This window comes from Armigeres subalbatus, unplaced genomic scaffold (assembly GCF_024139115.2).
Source record: "Armigeres subalbatus isolate Guangzhou_Male unplaced genomic scaffold, GZ_Asu_2 Contig1574, whole genome shotgun sequence".
Classification (NCBI taxonomy): domain Eukaryota; kingdom Metazoa; phylum Arthropoda; class Insecta; order Diptera; family Culicidae; genus Armigeres; species Armigeres subalbatus.
In genome coordinates, this window is record NW_026942366.1 from 8652 (window position 1) to 32412 (window position 23761).

The window sequence follows — 23761 nt, forward strand, 5'->3', positions numbered from 1 at the left end:
TCTTCAATTTTGTTGCATGCGATCATTCGGTGTTTGATAATATTCAACTGAAACGATCAATAGTACGATTTTTAACGATTCAACTGTTAATCCAAATTAAACGCTGTGTGATAATTATTTAATTATACGATTACTGTATTATACTATGTATGTTATTTCACAAATATCTTTGAGGGTAAAATTTCACATTTGCGTTCTTTTTCAGTTTATAATACAAAGGCTATTTTTTGTTCTATTATATTTAATTTATTTTCGTATTTATTGCCTTTATATTGCTTTTACATTTTCTAAGATTTTTTGTATACTTACTTAAAAATATTGAGAAATTCATTATTATCAGTTAAGAACGATATTTTAACATTTGTTTAAAAGCACAGTGATCGATTGATTTTGCCGCACTCTCCGCCGTTACCGAGGGTAGAAGGCTGAATACTTTGAGCTGCGTTATCAGGACCCCTTTCGCGTACGTATGTGCACTTAACAAGTTCACCTGTGAATTATATTAAAAGAATTAATCTACTTAGTAAGAGCAGTGCCTCTCTAATGAACTATGATAAATACGCGAGAATGCGATAAAGCGACGCAAAGCAAGAGTGTGATTTGACAGCGCATTGTTGATAATAGTCACTCCTCAACGTTCATTATAGTTCACCCAAGAATTGTCTTGTAGGTCGCAACCCAAGTAACCAAAAGTTCCTTTAAGAGTACGTTTTCCGCTTAATCAGCTTCTCCGAGCTGCTTGTGCGTAAAAATTGCCTCGCCATAACAAAAAGGTGGTAGAGAATTAACACTGTTGTTTACATTTTAGAACCAGCACATGTCGGGGTAGGGATTCAGTGCTCCACCTTCTCCCTCTGGGATGTATGCATAACATTTAAGGGTCCAATCATAACCAATTGACATCGGTACAATAATTTAAAACGATTGGTCATGCCGCAATACGAGGAAGCGTTTATGTTGTATTTGATATATTTTAGTAGATTTCTATGGAATGTCAAACGCAATGCAAACGTATACTACGTGCGGTATTCTTCAGAGTTCCGGCATCTTGATTCCTGACCCAACCTTTAGCACATCTTTCAATTAATGCATTGGATCAACGTTAAAAGAATGGATTCGTTTTCCGGATTCGTTTCGTTTCCATGCGAAAACAGTCAAAACATACGCAAACGTTTCCATTCTGCCATTCTTAACGTTTTACACGCCGAACACCGAAGAAAATTATTAGAGATTATTACCTTCGCAAGGTTCGCCGGCAGATCCACGGATTAGCCAATTTCCTGGCGCTGTGCGAAGCGACGCATTATCAGCATTCACGAGTCAGTGAAATTCCGTTGTTTTCCTGCTTAGTTTTTTGAACCGGGATGATTCTAAATAAACAAAAATGGGAGAAATAAGAATAAATTAATTTTATTTTTGATATATAAAGCTATAACTTACATGTATTTAGCACATTTTAGTCCGTTTTAATTGTTTTATCCCCAACAAAATCATCACCGACGTCGAGAGAAAATAACTGCCGTCGACAAAAATGTCACTATTTATAACACTGGAAATGTAAAAACTTCATTTTACGCAGTCGGGTTATGAAATCATTTCATGTATGATTTTTTCTCCACAGATTATTTTTCATTTCTCATTCATGTAATCATTACTTTCAGCTGTATAATCTGGCAAACATTTTCAATGATTAGGTCGATAAGAAGATTAATCATATTATTATGCTTGTATCATGCAGCTAATAATGATTACATGTGGAATGGAAAACTTACGATTTTACCCATTCAGTCTACGATTTATTTCTATTCGGGTCATTACTCTGATTGAGGCACAATCTCACCCCAACAAGCCATTTTATGAGACCGATTCGAACAGCTGATCGAAATTTTGAGTGGACGGCTCGGTCTTTGTTTCTAATCAATTTGCATGTAAACTATCATTATTTCGTCATCATCATCATCATTTCATTTCATTTTCGCAAATGTTCCTTGTAAAATTTAAATATTAGTATTTGGTCTCCTGTCATTTGAGCTTTCTATAAATGGCTTACTAGCGAATGCCGTTCGCTCATCATCGGGGCGTTTTTGACCAGCGTTAATGTTGTTTACTTTATGTATTGAACAAAGCAAAATTTTACGCGCCAGAAAATATCGATCCTGCCAAACACGGGAAACAGAACGTCAACGTGTTTTTGACATCACATTCTGACGTTTAGGCTTTGGTCCGATTCGTAAATCAAAATCGAATTAAACTTAAAAGTGACAGTTCTAAAATTTCCAAATAACCCTGCTCGCAGAGCAAGATTACTTTTGACAGATATTGAATCATTTTTGATAGATGTTTTGTTGGTCTTGCTGGGTAGCACCAGCCATTCTTATGAGCGGGGATTTCATAATTTCCGTACTGTCACTTTTAAGTTTAATTTGATTTTAATTCACGAATCGGACCAAAGCCTTAGCTGCTTTTTAATGGGGTTTCGCCCCATGGACTTAAAGGTATAGCCTCACACCTCGGGAATTTGGTTCGCGGATTTTTTCCCCATGCATTTTTGCATATGCGATGTTTTCGGAATTTGGACACGGAAAATCAAAATCCCGGCCCCATTTAAAATACACGGGGCTCAAAATCCGCTGGAAAATTTTCCCGAGGTGTGAGGCAGCCTTAACCACACACTTAATTTATTTCAACGGGCTCGGTATTTATTTCTCAACAGCTGAGCTCTCGGTAGCCGCTCAGTAAAAAAGTTCAACAATTTACCGAGTCCTCGGTTTGCGCTCTCGATGATGACATGTCAAATATTACTGAGGTAATCTGTAAAAACTACTGAGCGCTCAGTACGAAAATACTGAATGATCTGTAAAAACCAAAGCAGACCTCTGTAATAAATATTACCGACCAAAATGTAATTTTGCATTTTTGGTATTTCATGGATAAGAAAAAAAAATAGAAGAAAAACTTGTTTGTTCGAAAATATGTTTATTTTACAAAATTGTCATTTCCGCAATGTTTTAAACAAAACCGACTAAGGGTCTGTCTCGTTTGGAGAATTAAACTGAAATTAAACTTAAAAGTGACATTTCAATGATTATCGAATAACCCTGCTCGCAGATCAGGATTACTTTTGACTGATATCGAATCATTTTGTATCGATGTCTTATTGGAATTGCTGGGTAGCACCAGCCATTCTTATGGCCGGGTTATTTGCTAATTTTTGAACTGTCACTTTTAAGTTTAATTCTCCAAATGAGACAGACCCTAAGTCGATGGGAATGATTCTAAATATTACTTTATACATAGAACGGAACGGCGATTGAAGCCATGATTATACTAATGACACACTGGTGGTATTCGTACCATGGTACAAGTTGTACTACTAGTGTGTCACCTTGTACCATGCTGGTACAACGTGGAAAACCATGGTACAATATGTACTAGGGTATATAACCGTGGTACTTGTACCACCAGTGGGTCTTTAGTATTAGAAGTGCTTTCATGCCAAATCCTACCGTTAAGGTAGCCTCACACCTCGGGAATTTGATCCGCGGATTTTTTCCCAATGCATTTTTGCATATGTGATGTTTTCGGGATTTGGACACGGAAAATCAAAATCCCGGCCCCCTTTAAAATACACGGGGACCAAATTCCGGCGGAAAATTTTCCCGAGGTGTAAGGCAGCCTTTAAGGTAGCCTCACACCTCGGGAATTTGGTCCGCGGATTTTTTCCCCATGTATTTTTGCATATGCGATGTTTTCGGAATTTGGACACGGAAAATCAAAATCCCGGCCCCATTTAAAATACACGGGGCTCAAAATCCGCTGGAAAATTTTCCCGAGGTGTGAGGCAGCCTTTACCGTCACCGTTCCTTTTCATTGCGTTCGGTACTTGATCCAATGGGTACAACGATGCGCATCGGGTAATGTGAATCGAGGAGGAGGAAGATCAGTTTCCGACCTTCCGTAGACGGCGTGTTGGCGACGAGCACCAACATATTGATTTCCTCTACCCTCGGTACGCGGACGAAACAACTTCAACGATGCAGCAAACTCCTTAAAATTCAAGTAATGGTTTAATTTATATTTTATATTTATATTTTGTTCGGTTACTTCTATACTTACCGGATTATCCACCAGCAAAACATGTTTTGGCTGCACATCTAAACAAGTGCACAAACTACGACTTAAAATCCCGAAAAACTTCAATACACAATATGGCGTCATGCATGAGTCTACTGGGACACGAACTCGGTCACTCAGGCAAATTGGCTATCGAATATCATAATCCTGCCTTTTGGAAATTTGCCACAACCCGAATAAAATGAAATTATACAACTATTTTTTAACTTATCATTTTTGGAATATAGAAAATTATTGTTGAATTGTTTATGGAATCATATGATATATCGTACGTTAATTATAAAATGAATGATATTTACGATAGGCCATATAATATTTGAGTTTTGGATGATACATTGAATGGGTTGTTAAGTATCGTTACCATTCAAAAACATACACTTTTGCATGTATTTTTGAAAAGCAATTTTACGGTGAATAATTTGTTTATCTTCAATTTTGTTGCATGCGATCATTCGGTGTTTGATAATATTCAACTGAAACGATGAATAGTACGATTTTTTAACGATTCAACTGTTAATCCAAATTAAACGCTGTGTGATAATTATTTAATTATACGATTACTGTATTATACTATGTATGTTATTTCACAAATATCTTTAAGGGTAAAATTTCACATTTGCGTTCTTTTTCAGTTTATAATACAAAGGCAACACTATTTTTTGTTCTATTATATTTAATTTATTTTCGTATTTATTGCCTTATATTGCTTTTTACATTTTCTAAGATTTTCTGTATACTTACTTAAAAATATTGAGAAATTCATTATTATCAGTTAAGAACGATATTTTAACATTTGTTTAAAAGCACAGTGATCGATTGATTTTGCCGCACTCTCCGCCGTTACCGAGGGTAGAAGGCTGAATACTTTGAGCTGCGTTATCAGGACCCCTTTCGCGTACGTATGTGCACTTAACAAGTTCACCTGTGAATTATATTAAAAGAATTAATCTACTTAGTAAGAGCAGTGCCTTTCTAATGAACTATGATAAATACGCGAGAATGCGATAAAGCGACGCAAAGCAAGAGTGTGATTTGACAGCGCATTGTTGATAATAGTCACTCCTTAACGTTCATTATAGTTCACCCAAGAATTGTCTTGTAGGTCGCAACCCAAGTAACCAAAAGTTCCTTTAAGAGTACGTTTTCCGCTTAATCAGCTTCTCCGAGCTGCTTGTGCATAAAAATTGCCTCGCCATAACAAAAAGGTGGTAGAGAATTAACACTGTTGTTTACATTTTAGAACCAGCACATGTCGGGGTAGGGATTCAGTGCTCCACCTTCTCCCTCTGGGATGTATGCATAACATTTAAGGGTCCAATCATAACCAATTGACATCGGTACAATAATTTAAAACGATTGGTCATGCCGCAATACGAGGATGCGTTTATGTTGTGTTTGATATATTTTAGTAGATTTCTATGGGGAAACTGTCAAACGCAATGCAAACGTATCCTACGTGCGGTATTCTTCAGAGTTCCGGCATCTTGATTCCTGACCCAACCTTTAGCACATCGTTCAATTAATGCATTGGATCAACGTTAAAAGAATGGATTCGTTTTCCGGATTCGTTTCGTTTCCATGCGAAAACAGTCAAAACATACGCAAACGTTTCCATTCTGTCATTCTTAACGTTTTACACGCCGAACACCGAAGAAAATTATTATTACCTTCGCAAGGTTCGCCGGCAGATCCACGGATTAGCCAATTTCCTGGCGCTGTGCGAAGCGACGCATTATCAGCATTCACGAGTCAGTGAAATTCCGTTGTTTTTCTGCTTAGTTTATTGAACCGGGATGATTCTAAATAAACAAAAATGGGAGAAATAAGAATAAATTAATTTTATTTTTGATATATAAAGCTATAACTTACATGTATTTAGCACATTTTAGTCCGTTTTAATTGTTTTATCCCCAACAAAATCATCACCGACGTCGAGAGAAAATAACTGCCGTCGACAAAAATGTCACTATTTATAACACTGAAAATGTAAAAACTTCATTTTACGCAGTCGGGTAATGAAATCATTTCATGTATGATTTTTTCTCCACAGATTATTTTTCATTTCTCATTCATGTAATCATTACTTTCAGCTGTATAATCTGGCAAACATTTTCAATGATTAGGTCGATAAGAAGATTAATCATATTATTATGCTTGTATCATGCAGCTAATAATGATTACATGTGGAATGGAAAACTTACGATTTTACCCATTCAGTCTACGATTTATTTCTATTCGGGAAGTTATGAATTTGAAATTCAAAAGAACTCATTATGAAATAAATTTTCATGGTCAATACAAAATATAACATTTTCTTAAGGCTCATTTATGAAATCACAATGAAGCATTATGAACGTTGTTCGCTGGACATTATTCAATCCATAAAGCCCCAAACGCAATACAACGGAACGGCGACGGAAACGGCAAATTTGACAGAAAATATATGGGCTAACTGTCAAATTTTCCGTTTCCGTCGCCGTTCCGTTGTATTGCGTTTGCGGCTTAACACTACCTTATGAAATGCAGAAGTAGAATTTGGACGCCATAACCACGCCTTATGAAATTCGTAATTTTAATACAGCATCTTAATTAATCCATAATGCAGAGTTATGAAATTATTATTACATTTTACTGCAAAATAATCAATTCAAAATGCTGCATTATGAATTTCCTCTTTGAGTACAATGAAAATTTTCTCCGAAAACGACCATGTGCCTAATGTCAAAATTTTAAATAAAAAGTTTAGTTCATTCATTATTTTCAATACATGTGACTTCAGTTTTGCTTTCCGGTTGTACCGAGGACATCAAGGGGGTATGAATCAATAACCGATGCAGAACGTGTTCCAAATGTCTTCATATCGTTGATTGTATATGATTATAAATTACATATTTTACTTGCATTAAAACCACAGATAAACAGACGTCTTACTCAACACATGTTCCATCGTTCACCTTTTTAACGGTTGATTTAATTTTTTGTAGGTGGTCAATCGGCCACCGATGGCGCTTCCATCGATTTTGCTTGTGTTTGACGTTTACGCACTACCGCCATCTGCTTTCCGCTTGGCCACTCATCGTGATTTTAGCATTGGGCGACAATGTTTTCGTGACGATGATTTTGATTGCATTTTGTTCTAAGTGAGACGTCTGTTTCTCTGTGTTAAAACTATTATCATGCACATGTTGGGGCAATTATCATTTCACCATCGGCACTTGAGAACACTTCAACTAAATTTATGATTCAAACCCCTTCGATGTAAAAATCCACTGCACGACTTGGAAAGCTTAACAATTTGTGAGAACATGATTGCGTTGACTTCCTGTGAGGGTGACTTTAGAATGAGCATGATGTCTTACATAAGATGCCTTATGATTTCCTTCAAATTAGGCTTGCATGAAATATCAAAAGGAGTCTTATGAAATTCTTTACATGCAATGAATGAACATTGTATGAACCTGAAATGAAATTTGAAGGGCCCGAGATGAAAAGCATGAGGGACTTATGTTTCAACCGATTTCAACAATCTTGTAGATTCATAATTTTGGCCTTATGTATTTCGTATGTTCATTTGCCTGAGTGTAGAAGTAATACCGTAAGCTCAGCAGAGCACATTCGTTTTACTGATTGCTCGGTATGTTTTGTTGACATCTATAAACAGAGTTTGTTCACTGCCGAAAAAAACCTTTCGAAGTTCATTAACTTGCCTTATGAAATTTCGCCACAAGAACATTTATTGAAAACCATAAGGTTGCCTTATGAAACTGAGTGAACCTGAAATGAACTCTGCCTAAAATGAGGCATATGCTTAACTTAAGGTTACCTTAATATTTTCATTGCCTAACCTTATGAAATTTCATAAGTTTCTTTATGAAATACGTACTTTCAGCATATGCTCATTTTCAAGGTTTCAATTAGAAATAAAATTAGAATTAAAAAATAAAAATGGTCATACAGTATTTTTGGAAGCAAATATTTATTTATTTCATTTTTCCATTAGTCTATAGTAGGAACCCTGCCAAGCAAGCTGCCAAATATTGCCACGCACTGATCTTCGCGATCGAAAGATGTACGGCGCGACACGTACCACTTAACAAACCATTTCCCAAACAATTTCCTGCGCTTTTGTAGGTATTCACCACTACGTGGATTACCCTCGACTGCTTCAGCAATATCCCAAGTAACCAAAAGTTCCTTTAAAAGTACGTTTTTGGCGTAATTAGCTCAGTCAAGCTGATTATGCGAAAAACGTACTTTTAATGGAACTTTTGGTTACTTGGGATCCTATACAAATCACTCACATAGTATACGGTGTGCTTCATTAGTCATGCCAATCTTTCGGGGAACTTTGGATCTCGATCTGCATCGTGTTATTAACCCAGTCTCCATGCAACAACTGCACGAATACATTTCTGAACGCGATCGACCACAATAGATGCGTTCCTCTAAGATGAGATACTTCATCAAATCTTATCAACCTTCCAATCAACCTTCTTCCAGGCGCGAAAAACTTCGCTAAATAGTACGCCTCCTTAGGCTGTGAACCATTCCACCGATTCGTTTAACTTTTAGTTAAAATTTGACATTCCGATGGTTATTTTCCCATCGTGGTTAAAATTTTACTCCGAAGCCGACTCATTTGAGTTTTGACAGATTGATAGTTATTTAGAACGAAATGGATTTGGCGCCAATTTTCTCGCGAACAAAGTTTAACTATCGAACTGTCAAATCTAACCATGCTCCGGAGCAGGGTTATTTTAACCACGGCGAAATAACCATCGAACTGTCAAATTTTAACTAAAAGTTAAACGAATCGGTGGAATGGTTCACAGCCTTAATAGATGGTTTACAGTTCGGAAAACGTGTCACGGGATTTGATCCCCCATGTATTTTCAAAAGGGCGGAAATTTCGATTTTCCGTGCCCAATTTCCATAACTCCCGCCCCTCTAAAAATGCATTGGGGAACCAAATCTCGTGACAAGTTTTCAGAACTGTAAACCAGCCTTCAAGTCGGATATGGACTTGGATATGCAGTCATATCTGGAACAGTCTTCTCCATGATCACCCACTTCTCCTCCTGAAAGATGTCAATCGAGCGTCCATGTCCAGTTTTAGCTTTTCGAAAAACTCATTTCGTTTCCTTATCGGGAGCTGCAGCCGGGCCACTACAGAGGTCTTTACCACCAGAATGTGCTGAAAATCCAAAGTGCCCCATTGTCAGTCACCCTGGATGGGCAGCTCTACTATTGTTCTAGGGATGTACGTCCGTGTCGAGCAATTCAAGCGTTGCCGATGATACCGCATGTGGAGCAGTATTAACAGGGCACAAGGTATGCTGGTGTTGGACAAACCAGGTAAGCTGACGTTCTGCTTCATTGGACAGGAAGCAACGGGTCAACAGCTTCTTATTTAAGACCTCCATCCACGAGCCGTTGTCGCACCCGTCAAATCTGGAAGAACCGAAAGTCTTATTGAAGGTTAAATATTTTTAAAACACGCAACCATGGAAGCAACTGGACAACCGTGGAAGAACTGTATACAGTTATAACAGAACTTAAACATGGGAGATCAGAAATTTTGTTCATGAGCGGAAGCAGCCAGCGGATTCGTTCGGAATTATTCCATGATATGTTTGTATTATTTTGAGCAACATCTTACCTGCATCCGCTGCCAAAAGTTTGTCCAAATCGCGCTACTGGTAATATCGTGTTAATTATCTGCAAATTAACTGAATGTTGAAGAAAAATCGTGGTCAATCGGGTTGCAGAAAAAAGTAATGACGTTGATTGTTTTCTTTGAATGAACACCATCAATGACATGTTGGTCCATAAGCTTACCTTATGATTTTTATTCATGAGGCAACATATTGAATTTCATAAGGCATAATTATGTAATTTATTCGAATGACTATGACTTACATAGAAGCCTTATGAATCAATTATGGAATGAACTTCTGCTGTTTCATAAGGCAAAACTTATGGATTTCCATATTTTATTTACGTGAGTGTTGAACAGAGCAACTCGGTTATTTAATTTACAAATATCCTGTAAACTGTATTACATTGCTGATAAGTCGGTATAATATATTACAAACATCAGTAAATTCTTCAAAATTAACCGATATCTCGGTTCAAATTCATGATTACCGGGCAAAATCGGTAAAAAATATTACCGAGGCGGAATTCTCGATTTAAGTGTGAACGAGCGTCTTCTTTGTTTACGATTCTTCTTCTTTTCGCTCGAAAAAATGACATCCGCTGCGGGCCGATGAACTTTTGAGTAAATTCGGAGCTTTTAGTTCACCGGATGTTCACGTTAATGTTCTTTTTTTGTAAACTTTGCCCTCAGGTGAGGTTTTCTTCTTACTGAAAATCGAAGCGAGACGTCATCGTGGTTTAGTTTATAGAGAGCCCCCAACTAAAAAGCGCCCTAACTAGAAAAAAAAGGCGTACTTAGCTTCAAACATTTCATATAACCGTTGAATTAGTGATGTCCGGATAAGGTGGGGATACTGCAGGGCAAGTCGGGGAGGGTGAGGGTATACGTCGATTTGACGAATCTGATGGGCCAAACACAATGCATACACTCAACTAAACTATCTTAGGGACATCATAAGCCTTATCTTATGAATCGTGGAAAAACAATCAAATTTCATTTTCATTAAGCTTCTTATGATAATTAGTTGGTCGGTGTAAAAATTCATTTTTGTATCTTATAGAGTTCATAAGAGTTATCTATAGAAAACTTAAAACATAAGAGTTGTCTTATGATTTTTATCACTTCTCTTGATGTGAAAAACTCATAAGACAAATCTTATGAAATGAGAAGGTAACGTGGCGGAATATGTATATAAGTGGACCATAAAGCCATTGACGAATACATAGACGGAGTGGTGGCCATTTTTTCGGGCACCACTATATACCCCTGGGGAGTGACGGATTACAATTATTACAATCACTCGACCATTGAGAAGCCCCTCAATTCAAATCACGTCAGTTTGACAACAGTTGTCATTTCCATTTTTGTTTACCTCCTGTTTCTGATTCAAAAATCAATTCGGCATCAACATTTCAAAAGGGCGGAACTGACAATTGTAAACAAATCTAGTTTTCATTGTAATTAGATATAAAACATCAAAATTAATAATCTAAATCAATATGTTTCATAAAAATATCTAATACTATATCCGTACTACGATTGAATAACATGTTATTCGCGCTTTGGTGTTATTCGGCCAATAACATATTTTTCGAAGGTAATATTCCCATACATTTCTGACAGCCGAATAACACCATTGAAAAACATGTTGTTGCGAATAACATGATATTTACAACTGATCGAATTTGCTGCTCGACTGTAGGCCAAAGGCCCTGCGCATTTTAATTTGACGTCAATTGGAATGTCATTTCTGCGTCCAATTGGAATTCTTTCGCCTCCAAAAATTACGTCGTTATGAAAAATTATGCTTGAAATATATTTTTGTTTATTTATTTTTTGGACACGATAACGGTGATAAAAGTGAATCTCGGCGCAGTATTTTACATAAATCAAGTGCAGAAAGTGGTCAATTTCCAAAGAAAAGATAATAAAACATGTAAATTCGTACAAAAAAAACAAAAAGTGGCTGAAAAACGTTGCGCCTGGATCAAGTTTCTATTGAGGATTGGAATCTGTGCTGCCCTCGATGTTGCAGTTCCTGAAAAAGTCGGTCGTAACGCAAAAAAAACTAACAGCAGCCAGTAGTTCAGCACATCATAAAAAAAAACCAAAAGCAAAAAGTCATCGAAGGCCGGTGATGTCATCAATGGCTCAATTGGATACGAACCGGTGAACGATGCTCGAAGCGGAGCATTGGCTGGATGTCGTGAGTTTCAAGGCCTCTGCAAATGTGGACGGATGTGGTTGGACGGCAGAAATTGCAAAGTGGTGGCGCATCGTGGCTTACAGAGAAGTGTCTCTTCAGTTCGGACGGATATGATAGTTTGTCTTATTTGAGTGTTGATTGCGATTTGATATCAACTTTTTCGGAAAATGTTTCGATGACTGTACAACGGCAACTGACATAGGCGGACCAAGCGGTTGAACGTCCGGCAAATGCTGGAAGTGTGTGATATGATCATGCGCTAGAAAACGACGAGAAAACTCGGATCTGCAAATCAAACCAAATGGAACAAGATGAAACCCCCGATTTCGTAACACATAAGGAAGACGGTTTCAAATCGTTGGTGAACTCGGACGCGGCAAGAATCTACAGAAAGTATTTGGTCAGCAACTCGCCTTGTTACATTGATGTGACGGCGACAGTTCTGTCCCACATTTCGCTGGCACGATTTTTCGACGAGGCTCAGTAGTATTTGCTGAATGTGATGGAGAAGAACCACCTGAGCCCATTCCTGAAAAGTAGCTTCTACTGTAAATACACCTTCGAGGTTCTACCGAGCGACAGTTTAACCTTGACAAACCATACTCTGCAGTAAAATGGCTCTGTTCTACTTTATGGAGTATCTCGAGCAGAAAGGTAAGTGTAAGAAATTTTGGAGTTTTGCGTTGCAGCTAACAACTTTTGTTTCTTTACAGAACACTGTTAGCCATGTCGGATACGAGCTATCATCGTAAGAAAAACAAACACGATTGGAGCTGCAACCACAAGCGACATAATGCAAATAGATTCACGTCAACTGTACAACGACAACCTAATGTGGAGGTGGAACTCGGTTCCCGGGCTAACGATCGGTCGTGTGGACGCGTTGGGGCGCAATGAGCGAGATTTTGATAACGCGAAAAGGCAATGCGAAAGCTGGTGAATTTGCCCGAGGACAAAGCACAGGAGGAACTATCCTAGCAGGTGGCGGAGATGATTGTTAAGGACATATATATCGCATCTTCCATATAAAACTTTTAAAAAATCCAATAAATCGAAACATCATCGGATCTTGTTGAAATTTTGCTGAGTTGTTTATCATTTGATGGATTATCGTGTAACGATTTAGTTTGATTGATACGGGTACTTTCAATATGGGACGCTCATGACTTTTATTTTAATACTAGCAGATCCGACGAACTTCGTTTCGCCTGAAATCGATTTATTGTCGGCGTAGCACCAAGTTAGAATTCGGAAGTCGGGACTTCCGAACCGAACTTTCTTCCGAAGTTTTATTTGTCAAACTAATTGATGCGTTGTTTAGCGCATCTTTAGGCGAATCCAGCGCACTACTTCCGAACTTGGGAAAGTTGCCTGTATCTGGAGAAAAATCCAACTTCGGTATAAAAAGCGGTATAAATTTATTCCGGATAGACAATATACTCTGATTAGTTATCGAGTTATGTTGAAATGTCTGTATCATCTGTATGGGAGCCCCCCCTTTCCAAAGAAGGGAGGGGCCTCGAACCATCTTAAGAACCTTCCCTGGCCCCAAAAACTTCTGCATGCAAATTTTCACGCCGATCGGTTCAGTAGTTTCCGAGTCTATAAGGTTCAGACAGACAGAAATTCATTTTTATGTATATAGATTTTTTACATACAAATTCGCAATTTTTATTATGATTTATGGAATTACATTAGAAATGAGCACTATTCATTGGGATAACTCAAAAGTGATGATTAGTGGGAATGTTATGCGAGTGAGGGCGGCGGCTTATTACTTAAGTGATTTTTTATTAGTTTTTTTCAAACCATTTTTCATTTAAGAATTTCTTATACATATATTTGAAAATAAAAAAACATTATTGTCTACATAATAGTACTCTAATATTGCATACATATAAAGAATATTATGTCAATGTTTCAGAAAAAATGCAACTTTTAAACATTTTTCTAGATTTTTTGTTTTTATTCACGTTTATTCATGTATCATTATGCGAATAGGGACTGTAAACTAAAACTGCATTTAAATCAACTTGTCATAAGATGACTTTTTACTATTCCATTTAATTTCACTACATTATTGTCAAAAGTACAATAAAGTAGTGGAATTAAATGTAATAGTACATTTTGATCTCCGTAATTGATTACTTATTTTGATGTCAGTTGGCCGTTGGTAATTTTCGTCCGGACGTTCTCCGTCTTCCCACCTTGTTGAAGTTTGGTGCCGGCCGGGTAGGATGTTACCAGACCACCAACCCAAATTCTGGGCGTCGGAGTAGCTTTACCGTATCCTATCTTGCACTGGAACTTGCCAATGTACTGACCGGACAACTCAACCTTAGCTCGGTGAGCCATGTCCAACGTTTGGTAACGAACAAAAGCATTTCCAGTTCCTGCCGAAACGAACCGAAACGACGTCGCAAGGTGAGGGAGAAAAACGAGAAAAAAAAACAAACAGACAAACTGTCAAAACGTCAAGAGGGGTAAGTCAGCGCTCGTAAAATATTTATGTAATTCGTCACCCACGAGGGGTATTTTCTTCAAAATGAAGAAGAAGACATGGTGCCCGATTTTCTGATGGCTTTGTACCGGACATTTCGGTCTATGTATTCGTCAATGATAAAGCGGTGAAACTTTGAATATTGGCTGCCTGTTTCTTCGCAATCTCCAGTTCAACCAGTTGAAAGTCGTTTTTATTTCAATGGATTAGAAAAGTGAGTAAATGATTCGTTCTGTTAAGGTGTTGTTTTATTCTGTAATCATGATTAATATTTTCCAGAACCTTGTTGGCACAGAAAACACAGAAACACCGACGATGAGACGATTCTTGAGTCTTCTAGTGCGATATGTAATCATCTAGACTCCACCGAGTAGCTTTTTGACAGAGTTAACAATTGTTATACCTATTAGGTTTGAAAAAGGTAAAAGAGATATAATCTTGTACGGTTATGATGCTGAGAGGGATACGATTTGTGTTACATTTAATCTGCTACACAAAAAAAGGCAAATAATGGATTTTTTTATTGGCGCTATTTAGCAGAACCTCGGCCAATTATCAATCGGAACGTTATTGATATGAGGACACTGAATGGAATATAGTTTATTTTTTGCGAATATTTTATTGTACGTGGATTTCCCTATTGGACCCGACCGTTCGAAATAGTCGCTCTTTGAACGGTCGTTGAAATCGCCGTTTTCACCTTCACACCCTTTTCCATAGTAAAATCTGTCAAAACTGACAAGTCGGCCACGTGCTTTTTGCTGTTTCCCTTGGACTTCTCTTTCTTTTTCCTATGTTTTGATAGACAAGGAGCAAAAAAACAAGGTAATCTACCAAACATTTATTGAGTTTGGCAAACCTTGCTGGAACAGACGACGTTTGAAATAGGCAAGTGAACCCACCTTCGAATCCATTGGTCAAGTAAATCCACAATAATCTTATTGAATAAAATGTAAACGTACCAAACACGTGTAAAAGAGAAAAATAAAATAATATGTTATAAAATGGTTTGCGGATTTTTTCTTATATTTCTTTCTTTTTTCATCTCGTTGGAGAACACAAAATATATGAAAATCGTATTGAAAATATTATGACACTCATATGCAAGCATTAATGATGTTCATAAGATTCTCTTATGAATTTCTTTATAGGCTTTGAAAATGCTTAATATTTCCATAAGACAATCTTATGAGAATCATTCTCGGGCATATAACACACAGGTCATAAGAAAATCGTATAAAGTTTATAAGTAATTCTTATAGCAAAAAACCCAGATTAATCCACCTAGCGGTGATGGTGCCTTTCTCGTGCATTATAAAATATATTGAAAAATCACTTTAAAAGGTCAAAAAAGCTCTTTGGGTGAGTAGATCACATTTTCGATCATTGTTAATATTTTTGCCTTGCCACCATTCAAAACAATTGTTTTTGATTTTTTTCCAAGGGGACCTGTGGGAAAAACAATGATTTTTCAATAATTCCGAAAAGCAATGATCGGGCCCATTTTCAATAGCAAACAATTCCTGTCGAATGCAACTTGTTGCGAGTAAATCGAATAATTCTAAGTTCTAAAACGTGTGTCTACAAAATTTGTACACATACATACATACACAAAAAAAACAGACGTCACCTCAGTTTGTCGAGCTGAGTAGATTGGTATATAACACTATGGGTCTCCGGGGCCTTCTATCAAAATTTTTTTGGAGCAATCATACAGCCTTTCGGTACAACTTTGTTGTACGAGAAAGGAAAAAATGCATATGTTACAAATATGCGATTGTGGGTAAATAGTACAATAATTAGCGCAGCGGCACGTTTTAAAAAATACATTATAAAATACAATATGGATTAACTGTCCAGACAGCGCGTCTACAATTGTTTTAGGGCCGATTCCTCACGTAGTGTTTTTTCACCAATGTAATATTAAAGTTCAATAAAACTAGTTGTATGTCATACATTGATTTTGCATGCCTTTGTGTAATAATTGTACAAGTACATTTGTGAAAATTAACAACACAATTCACATAAATATCAATGGAAAAAGCCGCATAATATGGAATTAATGAGGTGTATGAAAACGAGTGTTATGTTCAAATCACCCAAATGCCCAAACTACACCATCATTCCACCCAAACCACCCAACCCAATAAGCAGTTAGCCTCAATGACACGTCTCTTCTTTCCTTCCAAAGCAGAAAAAAATGGCAGCAAACGTAACGAGCGCACGAGAAAGCATGTACGAATGCGATTTTTATTTCCAACGATGAAATTTTTACAACTGTGTTGATGCGAGCGGATAAAGTCATCGGCTTCGGTCTCTATAGCGCGTGTGTTAGTTTTCGTGTTCCACATTTGAAGCTTTGGAAAGCTTTGCTTGAGAGGTTAGCATCATCAATAAAGCACGAAAGAAGCTGAGACGAGACCTGCAAAGAGGAAAAAATGTAACTTCAGCTGCTGCCAGTCAACTGCTGTCACGAACTGTCAGGTGCAACCAGCAGCTTTTTGAGTGAAAGTATTGGTATCCCAAATAAAATATTCCACATCATTTTTGTTTTACCAAGACTTTTTACTTTAACGAGTATTCCAAACCTTCCGTTTAGCTTGTTAATAATCAGTAATAAAGCTGTGTTTTGTTCCCGGTATAAAAATCCTTATGAAAATGAATTAACTATTTCGTGAATTGGATACACTTTTATTGTGCTCAGAAGGGTCCACCTGGGGCTTAGGTGAAACAGTCAAGTAAACAGTTGAAACTCGATGGTCAACTGTGATGAAAAGAAGAACAAGTGTCAAAACAAGAGAAAAGAAGCAGCGTCTTTGCAGGTCTCGTCTCAGGAAAGAAGCAACACAAACTTGAATGCTGTCAGTATACACGGTGCGAAATTTATTCATTGAATGTGGAAATGCTACACACTTAATTTGTTTTACTCAATATTGTGCGGTTACTTGCTGAGTTTTTTTACTTTATTAAACTGTTTTTTTAATCTACAGACTATATTCAACACCATACTTGCTAAATGGACACGGTCGGTTAAAGTGGCTGGTCCTTATTGCCTGATTTTCTCAAAATTGCACGCGGCGAACCTTTCATGAAAGGTACCGCCGCGCTTTCTGCACCCCGTTTACTTGATTCTTATGGATGAATAGCATTGCGGTGTATCGTTTGTCGCGGCCGTACCTTTCGACAGTCATTCGCCGCGTGAAGTTAGGTGCAAGTACCCATTTGGGAACATTACAAACGCCGCGCAGTGTATCATATCCAGAAAATCTGACAATAAAGTGTTCGTGAAAGTAGTCGTTAGATTATTCGCTGTTGGTTTGAGCGAGACAGAGTATATGACAAAAAATCAACCAGCAACTTGCGGTGTTTGGTTCGAAATGAACGTTTGTCAGCAATGGAATAATCCATCTAGATTTTCTACTAGATGGCTTTTTGCTGTACTATAAATCTCGCATAACTTTTAAAAAGGGCCAAAGTAACATTTTTTTAATGAATTAATGTGAGTACTGCAATCAACAGAACAACATGAAAACTATTGATTGCAGTATTCAAATTAATTCATGAAAAAAATGTTACTTAGGTGCTTTTGAAAAATTAAGCGAGAATTCATGAAAAAATGTTACTTAGGTCCTTTTGAAAAGTTATGCGAGAAATGTAATAGAAATACATGAAGCCAAATAGGACTTTTTGCACACAAAAAACAAATATTGTTTTAATAAGTGTTTCGTACTTTATATTTAACAAGTGCTCTATTTTCTTTGAAATGAAAGTATTTTTTTTACTGTGAAAGTTATCTTTTTATTTTAAAAGTGTTTTCACCCAATCAAACTGTAAATTTAAAAAGCGTTTTTTTAGTGTAGCATTATTGATGTTTTCAAATCCGCAAACAACAAATTCTTGGCTGTGTGTGCGGCATTGATCGCTGGTGACAGATTAGGTCAGATTCTCAGGACCAGATTGTTCTTGCTTGGGTATAACTAAATAAATTAATTCAATTGCCGTTCCCGCGATGGATATAATCGGAAGGTAGGTTTTAATTTTACAGAAGTTTTAGATGGTGCTCCATAAAAATGTCCAACAAGTGAACCCAACCATTAAAAATATCGTTTTTTTTCTGTTTCCCTGATTATAGATATCAGTTCACCGAACAACGTGATGGCGTCTCAACGGCGGAGTTTCTTTCCGTTGCTTTGCCTCAAAGTCAGCCTTCCCTGTGGGAACCATCCGATTGAAACAGGGGAATATTCGAAACATCCAATCCAAGGTAAGTCGCATGCGAAAAACTTGATCCAAGTATTGAAAAAGAAAAATGTTATACATAAACACTAAAATATGCTTGTTCTTTTTTTTTTACAGTACGGAACGGTCAAGGCTGGATGACGGAACCAGTTGATCAGCAGTGTGCCGAACATAATAATAAAAAGGCGTACTAACTAGATAAGCTAAGGTAGGTCACATCAGGACAATTCAAAGCCACCTATGTGCAAAAAAATTCTAAATATTTTATTCATTATTTCGACAGATGAAAACGACGAATAAAGAATGCCTGGTTCAGCAGAGGCCAACAGCGTCAACGATTCCAACGATTTTTATTTAAATTAGTATTTAAATATCGGGTAACAAACAATAAATTAAATAAAATGTTTCAAAAAAGAATTTGTCTTCATTAAATGAAAAGAAAATTTAAAAGTAAAATAATATGTATTTATTTTTCGTTTTAGAAGGGAAAAAACTTTTAATTTTAACAGTGTAACAATTTCGGTCTGACAGTTCTACAGTTTCGATTCTAAAAGTTTGAACTTTTAATTTTGGAACCTGTCATAAACTTTCAAACGCATTGGAAACAAAAGTAGACTAACTTTTGCACTGAACATATGAGACTCTCTACGAAAAAGAACCAACGCAACTTTTTAAATTTACCAATGGTTTTTTCAATTTTATTAATGTTTTTTCTTTCTGTGTGGGAACTTGCAAGTGTTCTTATTGTTAAGGCTGTGAACCATTCCACCGATTCGTTTAACTTTTAGTTAAAATTTGACAGTTCGATGGTTATTTCGCCGTGGTTAAAAATAACCCTGCTCCGGAGCATGGTTAGATTTGACAGTTCGATAGTTAAACTTTGTTCGCGAGAAAATTGGCGCCAAATCCATTTCGTTCTAAATAACTATCAATCTGTCAAAACTCAAATGAGTCGGCTTCGGAGTAAAATTTTAACCACGATGGGAAAATAACCATCGGAATGTCAAATTTTAACTAAAAGTTAAACGAATCGGTGGAATGGTTCACAGCCTAAGTTGACTTTTTGTCAATTTATAGAGATGAGTGACGTTTAACGCTCGCACACTGATGTGCAATTCGGCATGTGTAAATACATGTTTGTTTTCCTTCTGCTCATAACCTCAAAATTGTTCAAGTCATCACAATGGTTGCGAAAGAGTCAAAAAATATATGGAAATATACTCATTTTTACCCAAACTTTGCTGAGTAGCACCATCTAGGAGTGTTTGTTTTCCTTTTATCGCCACTCACACATTCAGACGTGAGAATCTCAATTGGTCAATACTTAAAAGGTGCTGTGAAAAGAAAAGTGCATACTTAGGTTTTCCAAATCTGATGCAGACTATCTTTTGAAAAGGGTCAAACTTGTTTTTACTGATTTTTTTCAAATGGATATAATCGATAAACGACGCTTCCTACAAAAAAGTGTTGTATAGGTGACTGTCGCAAAATCATTCAAACTTTCTAATAAAACTTTTTGAAAAACTCTAAATAGAACCCTACACTAAAAATCAATTTAAAAATAAAAGTCAATTTGCAAAAAACGCTCTTTTGCTTTGGACGAACTTTTGTCTCAAGATAGCCGATTATATTCCCTACCAACCGTCCACACATCGCAAGCCAGGCACTTCTAAGGAAAAAGTTTTTCTAACAAAACTTTTTCTTGACGGAATTGATTTTTTCAGTGTCTTTAAGGGGTGGATTTAACATATGTATACATATATACTCATATTAATTATTCCTGTACAGTCAATCCGAGTACAATGTTTTCGTCGTAACTGGTCGCAATAAGCTAAAAGGAATATAATATTTTTTTGAAGATATAAAGCCCATTTTAATGTTACTCTTAATTTAAAACAAACTATATTTAGTGACTAAATTAGACAATGTATCATAAAATAGATTTGCTTGGGGTTCTGAGATAACGATGGCTTTCATTGGTTTAGTTTCGGATAAATATACGCTGAAAATAATTCCGACAAGAAAAGGTTTTGTTAGAAAAACTCTTTTTCCTTAAGAGTGCCCAGCTTGCGATGTATGGACGGTTGGTAGGGAACATAATCACCTATCTTGAGACAAAATTGCATTTAAATAAAAAAGAGAATTTTTTCGCAAATCGACTTTAAAATTTTTAAACTGATTTTTTCAGTGTAGGGCTCAATTTGGATTGTTTCCGATATTTTCACTAGAAATTTTGACTGATTTTGCGATGGTCACCCATACAACACTTTTTTGTGGGATGCGTCGTTTTTCTATTATATCCATTTGAAAATATTAGCAAAACAAATTTCAGCTCTTTTCAAAGGATAGTCTAGATTGAATTAGGAAAAACATTTTTGTTTTCATTTCGGATCATCTGGTGATTTTTCATTTCTCATTTTTCATTTCTTACTTCTTACTTTTCACTCCTCACTTCGCACTTCTCACGTCTCACTTTTCACTTCTCACTGCTCACATCGGCCCATAGGGGAAAGAAATGGCAGAAATGACGCTTAACTTTTAAAAAGAACATATGTCACCTTTTTTTCATGAATTAATTTGTGTACCGCAATCATATTGGTCTGTTGATCGCAATATTAAAATTCATTCATGAAAATATGTTTCTTAGGTCATTTTGAAAAAATAAACTAGAATTTTCAGTGTATACATGAAATCTTAACTCTTAACTCATTAATGGGTTTCTATGTTTCTTTGTGAATTTTTTTTTTCTTCCGTGTAAGCTGTGTATTCTATGCTGTCAGTGTGCCGGTTTCGAATAAATTGTGTCTTGGGAGAACCTGGGACCTGAGACGAGACCTGCAAAGACGGCTTCTTTTTCCCTGAGACGAGACCTGCAAAGACGGCTTCTTTTTCCTTGTTTTGACACTTGTTCTTCTTTTCATCACAGTTGATCATCGATTCTTAACTGTTTCCTTGAGTGTTTCACCTAAATCCCGGGTAGAATCTTCTGAGCGCAATAAAAGTGTTTGCAATTTACGGATTTATAATCTTATTTTTAAAGAGGTTTTCCTATCTGGAATAAAACACGTATTCATAACTGTGCCATATTAAGCTGTCCGGTTATTCTAGAATACTTTTCAAAGTGAAAAGTACTCGTAAAACAAAAATCATTCGGAATACTTTTGATGGATACCAATACTTTCACACAAAAAGGTGCTGGTTGCATCTGACAATTCGTGACAGCGCTTGCTGGTTGCAGATGAGGTTACATTTTTCCTCTTTGCAAGTCCTGTCCTAGTTTTTTTCTGTTTTGATATTCGTTTAATTTCTTTAGTCATCATGTTTGATCATCGATTTCAACTGCTCTTTCACTATTGAGCGTTTTATAGCAGCAGCTTTTAAACCAGTATTTTTTCTTTCTTGCAAGTCCCGTCCCAGCCTGGGACGGGACTTGCCAAGAGGAAACAATGTAACCTCATCTGCAACCAGCAAGCGCCCTCACGAATTGTCAGATGCAACCAGCACCTTTTGTGTGAAAGTATTGGTATCCATGGAAAAGTATTCGGAATGACTTTGTTTTACGAGGACGTTTTCACTTTGAAAAGTATTCTAGAATAACTGGACAGCTTAATATGGCACAGTTATGAATACGTGTTTTATTCCAGATAGGAAAACCTCTTTAAAAATAAGATTATAAATCCGTAAATTGCAAACACTTTTATTGCGCTCAGAAGATTCTACCCGGGATTTAGGTGAAACACTCAAGGAAACAGTTAAGAATCGATGATCAACTGTGATGAAAAGAAGAACAAGTGTCAAAACAAGGAAAAAGAAGCCGTCTTTGCAGGTCTCGTCTCAGGGGAGAACATAACCTAGAAAATCGATAGCTTATTTGTTGCGAAATAATGATGTCTCATAACTCTTTGAATATTTACTATTTTTTGAGACGTGCCATCATTATGAAATTCAATAGCGAACAAAAAGAAAACATTCCCCATCGAATGCAACTTGTTGTAGCAAAATCGATTCAGGTTTAGTACTAGAAAAATTGTCTAATGTTTCAATGTGCACACACATACGCACACACACACACACGGACACACACACGGACAGACAGACATTTGCTCAGTTTGTCGAGCTGAATCGAATGGTATATAATACTATGGGTCTACAAGCGCTCTATAAAAAGTACGTTTTGGGAGTGAAATGAAAGCCTTTCAGGTACAACTTTGTTGTACGAGAAAGGCAAAAAACATAAGATATTCTAGTGATTATCACTAGTTTTCTTGGCTGAGTGTACGTTTGCGTTTTTTCAATGGGAAAACTGTCAAAACGCACGTAAACGTACCCATTGTGTTTGGCCCATGATAGATCTCCCACGCAAACCAACACCATCAACACGTAGGGGAAGGTTTCTGCTACCTATTCGTCAAATCGACGTTTGAATCTTTGTTTACGAAAGCAGATAAGTCGTTTTGAAAATTTGGTATTGATTTGCATTAGTGTGCGTGTCCCAAACGTCACTCATCTCTATGTGTGGGCCAAAGAGGGACCAAATGACTAAAAGGCGAGGAAAAAGACCAAATGCAAATGTATTAGTAGGATGATAGAAAATTAAAACAGGAAATGGTGACGTAATTTGCACGGCTTCTTATGGGAGCTCGTTGGAATGTAATATAGTGAAAGCTTTTTCGCCACACACGAAAGGCACGCACACAATATATCTACACTGTGCCACCAAAGTACTCTTTAATGGGTAAAAAAGTACCCATTATGAAGTTAAATAGTTCAACTCATTAAAAGAGTAAACGTCGTTTACTCATTAATGAGTAAACCGTTTGTACGTCAAATTGACGAGTGATTTTTACCCACTATTGAACAACAGCTTTCCTGGAAAATGTGTAAAATTTACCCCTTATTGTTTTTAGGAACAGCTACAAGAATTAAATACGAGTTAAATATTCCATCAATCGAATAGTAAAAGCAATTATTTTTGGGGAATATAATCGTAATGTTTATTAAAAGTATAAACGGCATTATAATA

The 23761-nt window shown here is 36.7% G+C and overlaps 4 long non-coding RNA genes across 4 annotated transcripts; 2 read left to right on the forward strand and 2 right to left on the reverse strand.

Annotated features, from left to right (window-relative positions):
- Nucleotides 1-295: 295 nt before the first annotated feature.
- On the reverse strand, nt 296-1872 carry LOC134203009 (uncharacterized). Its single transcript, XR_009977398.1, has 4 exons — nt 1773-1872; nt 1441-1549; nt 1239-1370; nt 296-490 (listed from the first exon to the last, which is right to left on the reverse strand). It is a non-coding gene; the product is annotated as an uncharacterized LOC134203009 (long non-coding RNA).
- A 2917-nt stretch (nt 1873-4789) lies between these two features.
- Nucleotides 4790-6185, reverse strand: LOC134203008 (uncharacterized). Its single transcript, XR_009977397.1, has 3 exons — nt 6004-6185; nt 5802-5933; nt 4790-5056 (listed from the first exon to the last, which is right to left on the reverse strand). It is a non-coding gene; the product is annotated as an uncharacterized LOC134203008 (long non-coding RNA).
- A 5345-nt stretch (nt 6186-11530) lies between these two features.
- On the forward strand, nt 11531-13066 carry LOC134203010 (uncharacterized). The gene is made up of 2 exons (XR_009977399.1): nt 11531-12653; nt 12713-13066. It is a non-coding gene; the product is annotated as an uncharacterized LOC134203010 (long non-coding RNA).
- Nucleotides 13067-18390: 5324 nt separating this feature from the next.
- LOC134203006 (uncharacterized) lies at nt 18391-19197 on the forward strand. Its single transcript, XR_009977395.1, has 4 exons — nt 18391-18525; nt 18632-18763; nt 18856-18946; nt 19022-19197. It is a non-coding gene; the product is annotated as an uncharacterized LOC134203006 (long non-coding RNA).
- Nucleotides 19198-23761: the final 4564 nt, after the last annotated feature.